Genomic DNA, 10,381 nt, shown 5'->3' with positions numbered 1-10,381 from the left:
GCATCAGCTAAGGAGAGYGTGATCACACAGTCGTCCGGAATAGCTGGTGCTCTCATGCATGCTTCAGTTTTGCTTGCCTCGAAGCGAGCATAGAAGGCATTTATCCCGTCTGGTAGGCCTGCGTTACTGGGCAGCTCGCAGCTGGGTTTCCCTTTGTAGTTTGTAATAGTTTGCAAGCCCTGCCCCATCCGACGRGCGTCAGAGCCGGTGTAGTAGGATTCAATCTTAATCCTCTATTGATGCTTTGCCTGTTTGATGTTCGTCTGAGGGCATAGGGGGATTTCTTATAAACGTTAGTGTCCCGCTCCTTGAAAGCGGCAGCTGTAGCTTTTAGCTCATTGCGGATGTTGCCTGTAATCCATGGCTTCYGGTTGGGGTATGTACTAGAGGTCGACCGATTATGATTTTTCAACGCCGATACCGATTATTGGAGGACCAAAAAAAGCCGATACCGATCTATTGGCCGATTTTTATATATATATATATATTTGTAATAATGACGATTACAGCAATACTGAATGACCACTTTTATTTTAACTTAATATAATACATCAATTAAATCAATTTAGTGTCAAATAAATAATGGAACATTATTTGGTGTAAATAATGCAAAATCAAAGAGTTGTTGGAGAAGGATCCTTAAGAGGTGCTATTGATGAGTCAAGCTAGGTGAACGTCAGGTAGCTAGGAAGCTAACTAGATAACGTTAGATAGCGATCTATTGTTTAGCCATGTGGTTTAACCAAAGCTGCTGTCTATCGGTTAGAAAGATGTTTCTATATTAAATATATGTGATAGTCATTGCTAAACAATATGAGTAGTGTAGGTAAGGGATGAAGTGAACCTATAGGAGGATAGCTCTCCACGAGCTGGGCTGGGCATGAACTGACAGCATACTGTTCAATACTGAGCCATGCTGTTCTCTGTCTAGAGAACAGYCAGAGAGGGTGGTCAAGACATCTTCCGCAACTTCCTCTTTAGTGTGTCAGCTCTGCTGTACCTGGGAGCTAAAGGTATGGCACCGCACTGCCAACAGTCATGTATGCTTAAACATACTTGTATGCTCATTTATCTGTTTTTTAAAGCAGCATTCAGCAGTTGAAACAATAACAAAGTGTACTCCCCGCCCCTGTTTGATAAAAAACTGAGGGATGGAGCTGGAGAAATGTAACCACTCTCAAATTCAGAGACAGAGCTATGGATGCAAGAACTGACCATCACGCCTCCTTCTAAAACACCATTGGAGGAGACGACCCAAGGTTCCTCGCCTCAGACCTCCTATATGATTTGACTCCTGTATTACTGACTGTATTCAAATAAAAAACACCCAATGCCAAATATAAATCATTTGGGATTCTGTAATTGATAGACGATGGTGTCAAATCCAATTCAAAAGCATGAGATGGCACGCGCAAGCAAGATGCGTGAGCAAGCACTGAGTTAAGAGAGAAGAAATATGGTCCAGYGAGAGGATGGGTCCCCTGCACAGGCCAGTCAAGAGTGCAATTTAAACTTGCAAGTGTGATTTTGAGCAAGCAAAACATCATTGTCACACATACAAATACATCTTAAACAGTACATAATATGTTAATAAATGTCTTATTACTTGTAACATAGGTTGCGTGTAAGAGACCGAATGTTGGTCGCATGTTGTTTTTGTCCGTTAGCCCAAGGCTTTGGAATACAAGTGTGAATCCTTAGCCCAGGGTTAAATCATAGCCCAGCCAGGGTTAACAATGCTTGTGTGAACACAGGCCAAGCTAGCCCAGGACCAGTCTGCAGTGTGAACAATGCAGTGTGAAAAGGCCTTCAGAACCTCATCTCAAGCTCTTTCTAATAGTCAAATGCAAACAATCCAGCATCCTCAGTATTTGTATCTATTTAACTCCACTAACCCCTGCACTCTTCCTCAGTTTCCAGCCAATKTTTACATAGTCACCCTGCCTACCAACCAAACAATTTGTCACCAATCATAACATTGTTGGGACAGAGTCAGACACAAATGTAAGACCATATTTGCATGTCAACATACTCTGACTTTTGTTATCTAAAATGTTGTGGTTTCTGTTTGCATCAGTTTTACATTAGTGCTTTTTATATAAAGAAAGTATTAAATTACTGTGGAGACAATTTGAGTAGGAATTTGAATATGGATATGAACTGACAATTACATTTGTATTCAAACTATAAAAGTATTGAAAAGTCATAGGAAAGCATATGTGTCCACTAACCACATCACTCTGTTCTGTGAAATGGCTGCTGGTCTCAGTTTCACGCAGACTGTAGTGATACAGACCAAATATAATCGAGAGATCTCACACGCAACACACACACACACCTTAGCACAACATGTCCAATTTCCCCATCATATTATCTCAGGCTCAGCACATCATAACGTCCTGTAAAAAGACACCAAACATCCATTACCTAGGTCGTGGGAAAAACAATGCATTCTAAGGGTATAAACATCTACACAGACAGTAACTGTAGTCTATGACCTGTCTGTGTATGCTAGAGTCCTGTTACACTGGCCTCCATTCTAAAAAGGTTTCATGTTAAAGAAAACAATTCATATATTGTTACATACATGATATTCTACCGGGAAAACCAGTGTGTATTCAGCTGACAGACACATGACATTCACCTGACACACCAACYCATTTAGGTGACCTTTTACCTCAGGCAATTACGGAAATACTTATTTGCAAATGGTATGCAAATAGTATGTCAGCACCTAGCACTCTCTATCTGTTTGTTTACTCTATGTCCGAGGTTATTGAGCTTGCTTTTTCTCTCTCACACAGGTCAGGGAGAATTCAGAGGGCAGTGCTAAGTATGGGAGGTGAGCAAGCGCCTGAATGCTCAGCTGAAAGAGTCTGAGAAGAGACACCAGGAGGAGAAGGACTGAATGCAGGTCAGACAGGAGAAAAAGCACAGGTGAGGAGAATCWGTCGCCATAACGACTACAAATCAGTCATGCAACTGAAACGTAGACTGTCTGCACATAGTATCTCATATACAACTCTACATGAGTATACAACAATACAGTCCTCAGCAACAGACATTGTAACATTGCTACTCTAGCCTACATCGTTCATGAATTGCCATACTTATAAGTCCAAAGTTTGAAAAGAGTATACAGCATATTTTTTAAGATACTAAAAAGGATACGGTATACTCCCTTTAAAATTTGGACCCATAAATATGGCAAGTTCATACACAGTGTAGATATGATGGTAATTCTGTTTATGTAACCACTGGGTTGTGGTGTGAGAACTGAAGGAGCTGGCTGTCCTGAAGGAGAAGATCCATCATCTGGACGACATGCTGAAGAGCCAGCAGAGAAAGGTCTGCCACATGATTGAACAGGTGAGAACACACACACACACACTCTCGGATGCACGTACACGCATGCGGCAGATACACACACACACATGGGTACACACACACACAGTGCATTCTGAAAGTATTCAGACCCTTAGACTTTTTCCAMATTTTGTTACGTTACAGCCTTATTGTAAAATGTATTACATTTGTTTCCCCCGCATCAATCTACTCACAATACCCCATAATGACAAAGCAAAAACAGGTTAAGAAATGTTTGCAAATGTATTAAAAAAAAAAAAAACTGAAATATGACATCACTATTCAGACCCTTTACCCTTATGGGGCATTGTGTGAAGATTGCAGAGGATTTTTTCTTTTAAATCCATTTTAGAACAGTAACAAAATGTAGAAAAAGTCAAGGCCTCTGAATACTTTCCGAATGCACTGTACACACACACACACACACACACACACACACACACACACACACAAACCCCGCATGCGTAGCAGCCATCAATGGGGAAATGATATTGAGATGGAGGGAGTAGAGGGTTCCTAATTGCTTTGGTTTGTAAAGGCAGTAGGGGAGTTACTGTAATACACGCAAAACTGTTTGCTGAAACAGAATACTCATCATGAATAAGTGATGATATATCCTCTTCTGTGGAAGTTACAGTGAATGTTAGTTTTCCTCTGCAGTATCTGTAGTGGAAAGAAAAAGTATGTGAACCCTTTGGAAATACTGTACCTGGATTTCTGCATAAATTGGTCAAAACATTTGATCTTCATCTAGGTCACAACAATAGACACACAGTCTGCTTAAACTAACAACACAAACAATTATACGTTTTCATGTCTTTATTGACCACACTGCATAAACATTCACAGTGTAGGGTGGRAAAAGTATGTGAACCCTTGGATTTAATAACTGGTTGACCCTCCTTTGGCAGCAATAACCTCAACCATACGTTTTCTGTAGTTGCGGATCAGACCTRCACAACGGTCAGGAGGAATTTTGGACCATTCCTCTTTACAAAACTGTTTCAGTTCAGCAATATTCTTGGGATGTCTGGTGTGAACTGCTCTCTTGAGGTCATGCCACAGCATCTCAATCGGGTTGAGGTCAGGACTCTGACTGGGSCACTCCAGGAAGCGTATTTTCTGTTGTTTATTTACTTCGGTGTTTCGGGTCGTTGTCCTGTTGCATCACCCAACTTCTGTTGAGCCTCAATTGGTGGACAGATAGCCTTACATTCTCCTGCAAAATGTCTTGATAAAGTTGGGAATTCATTTTTCTGTCGAGGATAGCAAGCTGTCCAGACCGAGGCAGCAAAGCAGTCCCAAACCATGATGCTCCCTCCACCATACTTTGCAGTTGGGATGAGATTTTGATGTTGGTGTGCTGTGCCTTTTTTTCTCCATACATAGTATTGTGTGTTCCTTCCAAACAACTCAACTGTAGTTTCATCTGTCCACAGAATATTTTTGCCAGTAGCACTGTGGAATATCCAGGTGCACTTTTGCAAACTCCAGACTTGCAGCAATGTTTTTTTTGGACAGCATTGGCTTCTTCCGTGTTGTCCTCTTGTTTAGTGTTTTACGTATCGTAGACTCGTCAGAGATGTTAGCGTGTTCCAGAGATTTCTGTAAGTCTTTAGCTGACACACCTCATTAAGCATTCTGCTCTGTGCTCTTGCAGTCATCTTTGCAGGATGGCCACTCCTAGGGAAAGTAGCAACAGTGTTGAACTTTCTCCTTTTATAGACMATTTGTCTTACCGTGGACTGATGAACATCAAGGCTTTTATAGATACTTTAGTAACCCTTTCCAGCTTTATGCAAGTCAACAATTCTTAATCTTAGGTCTTCTGAGATCTCTTTTGTTCGAGGCATGGTTCACATCAGGCAATGCTTCTTGTGAATAGCCAACTCAAATTCTGTGAGTGTTTTTTATAAGGCAGCTCTAACCAACATCTCCAATCTCGTATCATTGATTGGACTCCAGGTTAGCTGACTCCTGACTCAAATTAGCTTTTGGAGAAGTCATTAGCCTAGGGGTTCACATACTTTTTCCAACCTAGTGTCACACCCTGATCTGTTTCACCTGTCCTCGTTATTGTCTCCACCCCCTCCAGGTGTTGCTTGTTTTCCCCAGTGTATTTATCCCTGTGTTTCCTGTCTCTCTGTGCCAGTTTGTCTTGTATGTCCAAGCCTACCAGAGGGTTTTCCCCGTTTCCTGCTTTGCCTTTTCTCCTTTTTCTAGTCCTCCCGGTATTGACCATTGCCTGTTCTGGACTCTGTACCTGCCTTCCTGACAATTCTGCCTGCCCTAACCTCGAGCCTGCCTGCCACTCTGTACTTCCTGTTCTCTGATCTGGTTATGACCTTTTGCCTGTCCACGACCATTCTCTTGCCTATTCCCTTTGGATATATTAAACATCTTAAACTCCAACCATCTGCCTCCTGTGTCTGCATTTGTGTCTCGCCTAGTGTCATGATACCTACACTGTGAATGTTTAAATTATGTATTCAATATAGACAAGAAATACAACTTCTGTGTTATTAGTTTAAGCACACTATATTTGTCTGTTGTGACTTAGATATAGATCAGATCAAATTTGATGACCAATTTTAGCAGAAATCCAGGTAATTCCAAAGGGTTCACAGAATTTTTTTTGCCACTAAGAGTATTTGTTTTTTGAGTGTTACAGCTGCAGAATTCACGGACAGTGACCCAGGAGAGAGATCAAGTGATCAGGGATCCAGAGGTTTTCTGGAAGCTGAGGTCCGTATTCGTACAGCTATCTGTGTTGTGGTGCGTGTGCATGTTTTTGAGGGATAGGGGTCCCTCTCTCTCTGAATGACTTTTCACCCCTCTCCAGAACACAGAGATGCGTGACCAGATGGAGTACTTCCTGGAGGGTCAGAAGCCCGCCTCTCTGCCCACCAAAGAATGTAAACCCAAAACCCATCGTCTACAGGTGACAACACCATCGTCCTGTCTCTTATCTCTATAGGGCCGATTTCCCGGACACAGATTAAACCTWTTCCTTCGTCCTGTGCTAGGCCTGATCTGTGTCTGGAAAACTGGCTCATAATAGTTCTTCACATGTGACTCACCTGTCTTAGAATTCAGTCAGTGTGTGAAGGTTATTTTCATGAACAACACAACAGCAATAAAGTATACTTTTTGAGGATAGAAAGGAGGGCCAAGGAAGTGGAAGAAAATCTATGTACACCTTATGTCTTACGGTATATTTCTGCTTTTTGCCCACAGTAAGCTGATAAAACCTTCAACAATGCAAGGCAATAAGTCACTTCCTTTAATCAGTCATTGAGGTCAAGGCTTGGGAGAGAGAGAGAGAATAGGATGTGAGTGAAAGTAGTCTGTCTACGCATGTACAGTGTATTCGGGAAAGTATTCTGACCCCTTGACTTTTTCCACATTTTGTTACGTTACTGTAACGACTCTCGTCCTGRGAAGATGAGGAGGAAGGATCGGACCAATACGCAGCGTGGTAAGCAATTAACGTTAGACAACCTCTTGTGATTAGCATACAAGCTAATAAATCAACTGAACACTGAACAAAATAACAAAGAGCACGAACGAACAAACGAAACAGTTCTGTATGGTGAAAACACACAACACAGAAAACAACTACCCACAAACACAGGTGGGAACAGGCTACCTAAGTATGGTTCTCAATCAGAGACAACCATAGACAGCTGCCTCTGATTGAGAACCACACACGGCCAAACACAAAGAAATAGACAACATAGAACACCAGACATAGAATGCCCACCCCAACTCACGCCCTGACCCTCGGGGACCCTCGCCGCCGACCCCGGACTGGGGACCCTCGCAGCAGGCCCCGGACAGGAGGGAGGCTCTGGCAGCTCCGGTGAGGAGGGCGGCTCTGGCAGCTCCGGACAGGAGGGCGGCTCTGGCAGCTCTGGACTGACGGGCGGCTCTGGCAGCTCTGGACTGACGGGCGGCTCTGGCAGCTCCGGACTGGAGAGAGAACCTGGAGGGAGGAGACGGAGAGACAGCCTGGTGCGTGGCCCCTCCACGCACCAGACCTACAGGAGGCCTGGTGCGTGGAGGAGGCACCGGATGGACCGGGCTGTGGGGGAGCMCTGGAGCCCTGGTGTGCAGCCTTGGCACCACTCCTCCAGGCTGGATGACCACTTTAGCCCGGACCCTCCAGAGTGCAGGCACAGGTTGAACCAGGCTGTGGGGGAGCACTGGAGCTCTGGTGCATACCACTCGCACCTCTCCCTTAGGCTCAATGCCCACAATCGCCCGGCACGAGCGGAGTGCAGGCATAGGGCGAACTGCACCCACCCAGCGCCCCRGAGACACAGCACGCAGAGCCGGCGCAGGATACCCTGGGCCGAAACGGCGTACCGGGGACCAAACACGCTGAGCTGGCACAATCCGCCCTGGCTGGATGCCCACTCTCGCATGGCACTTGCGGGGGGCTGGCCTATAGCGCTCCGGGCTATGAGCGCGTACTGGCGACACCTTGCGCTTCACTGCATAACACGGTGCCTGACCAGTAACGCGCTGCTTTCGGTAAGCACGGGGAGTTGGCTCAGGTCTATCGCCTGACTCCACCAATCTCCCCGTGTGCCCCCCAAAMAWTTTTTKGGGGCTGCCTCTCATGCCTGTTGCGCTGCCTTACCTCATATTGCYGCCGCTCAGCTTTAGCTGCCTCCAGTTCCTCTTTGGGGCGGCGATATTCCCCAGCCTGTGCCCAGGGTCCCTTGCCGTCCAATATCTCCTACCATGTCCATTTCTCCAGATATCGCTGCCTCTCGATACCACAYTGCTTGGTCCTTTCTTGGTGGGTGGTTCTGTCACGATTGTCGTCGGGAGAAGGAGAAGAGGACCAAAGTGCAGCGTAATAAGTATTCATAATACTTTTAATAAATATGAACACTCGAACAAAAACAACAAACCGACAAAACGAATAGTTCTGAAAGGTGCAACAAAAACACTAAACAGAAAATAACCACCCACAACCAAAGTGGGAAAACAGGCTACCTAAGTATGGTTCTCAATCAGAGACAACGATTGACAGCTGCCYCTGATTGGGAACCATACCAGGCCAAACACAATAGAAATAGAAAACATAGACAAACAAACATAGAATGCCCACCCACATCACACCCTGACCAAACAAAAAATAGAAACATACAAAGCAATCTATGGTCAGGGCGTGACATGGTGCCTGTTTTCTAGATCACCCTAGGGAGAGACGATCAATATAAAAGCAATGCAGCTCTGTTGTCACTCAGACACACTTGGAGTTTTCAGCACCCAGGTCCGTAGCCTAGTTAACCAGGATACCTCCGTTTTAGGGTCCATACAGTAGGTCGCATTCCTGTGTTTGCAGTGCACCTTACACACAGAGGCATTTCGTTTTTTGTTAACATTTTAAGATGTCTCCGATTTAACCTACTTGTTTTTCTCTGACATTAGATGGAGATAAAAATCCATAGTTCAAATTTGTAGAATTATGAGTTATGATTTTTTGTTTGTTTATTACTTAATGTAATATTGTACAGAAACGTAATGTCCTCTTTATACCTAGCTTACCTCTGTCAGTTATTAACCAAGTAGATAAATGGTTATACTGAAAAATACAACATGCTGTTATAATGCTGCACGTGGTGGCTGTCGGATGTACAGTATCAATACAATTAATGACAGAAATATGTATAAATCTAACCTGCCTTCTAAGCGTAAATATGCAAGTGGCTTACAGTTGTCTCACCTCCCAAGATTAGAGGTTTTCAGTCTTTGGCCTTGATGGTATCATTTTAAAGGGGGTAGTGCGTTAAATTATCATTACACCCTGCATGTATACTGTATAACTACTGATGATTATGGGGTGTCCACCAAATGGCAACCTATTCCCCCTTTGTGCCTTGGTCAAAAGTAGTGCACTATGTAGAGAATATGGTACCATTATGGACACATCCAAGGTGTGGTATTATTAGTAACCATTTTGCTGTCTGGTTTAAGAGCTCTTATTTTTTTGAAACAATTGTTATTTTTCTGTTACAGTAATGGGCCCTTTTACAAACCAAGCATATTTAATGTGAAAACTACCCCTCTGTCTATTGTAGATAGAAGCATTGTAGTTTGTCAAAATAAAACTTATTTAAAAAGTGTTTCCCTCCTTTTTCTATCCCAGATGTTAGATACTTTGAAGAATCTCAAATATAAAATATATTTTAATTTATTTAACACTTTTGGTTACTACATGAKTCCATGTGTTATTTCATAGTKTTGATGTCTTCACTATTATTCCACAATRTAGAAAATAGTAAAAATAAAGAAAAACCCTGGAATGAGCAGGAGTGTCAACTTTTTTACTGGTACTGTATATTTTCATATCAGGGCGCACGATTCCTGGCACAATGAAATTGCAGTGTTAAAATGAAAATCTAAAATGGAAGAACATATTAGCCTGGTAAGCCAAAGCAATTTTTCTGGTCTCGGGCAAAGTTATTCAACACGAGGCAAAGTCACATGTGCATGGTCACCGAACCAATTCTCCCTGGTTAATTGTTTGCATGATGAGTAACCTTGCCTGATACCTGAAGAGTTGCATTGTCTATAGGCTTTGGTTTAGCAGGCTAATGTGCTCTTCTGATGTGCAGAAGACAGTAATTCAAACCCTGTCGGTCATCAGGGTTTTTTCTGGACTAAAAACTGGTTTAGGTGGTGGGCGCAGCTGAATTTTAGAGAACATTTTAGAGACCCCCATCTTGGCAGTGTAGATACATTTTAAGCCAATTTCCTGCAATATACAAATGTGTCCATGGAGTTGAGAGAAAATATTGCCGTTTTAAAGCTAATTTCCTGCAATTCTATATATTTTCCCATTGCTAATTGTGTTTTCTTTTTCTAACCTTTTACTCAGTGCAGATGTTGCCTGTAATCCATGGCTTCTGGTTGGGATATGTACAGTACATTCTGAAAGTTTTCAGACCCCTTCCCTTTTTCCACATTTTGTTATGTTACAGCCTTTTTCTAAAATKGA

General features: G+C 43.1%; 1 long non-coding RNA gene across 1 annotated transcript; it reads left to right on the top strand.

Annotated features, from left to right (window-relative positions):
* The first annotated feature begins 2,946 nt into the window (after positions 1–2,946).
* On the top strand, positions 2,947–5,779 carry LOC112070788 (uncharacterized). The gene is made up of 2 exons (XR_002893968.2): positions 2,947–3,369; positions 5,590–5,779. It is a non-coding gene; the product is annotated as an uncharacterized lncRNA (long non-coding RNA).
* Positions 5,780–10,381: the final 4,602 nt, after the last annotated feature.

The sequence above is a fragment of the Salvelinus sp. IW2-2015 genome, unplaced genomic scaffold (assembly GCF_002910315.2).
Source record: "Salvelinus sp. IW2-2015 unplaced genomic scaffold, ASM291031v2 Un_scaffold1426, whole genome shotgun sequence".
NCBI lineage: Eukaryota > Metazoa > Chordata > Actinopteri > Salmoniformes > Salmonidae > Salvelinus > Salvelinus sp. IW2-2015.
This window is presented reverse-complemented; position numbering and strand designations above follow the sequence as displayed.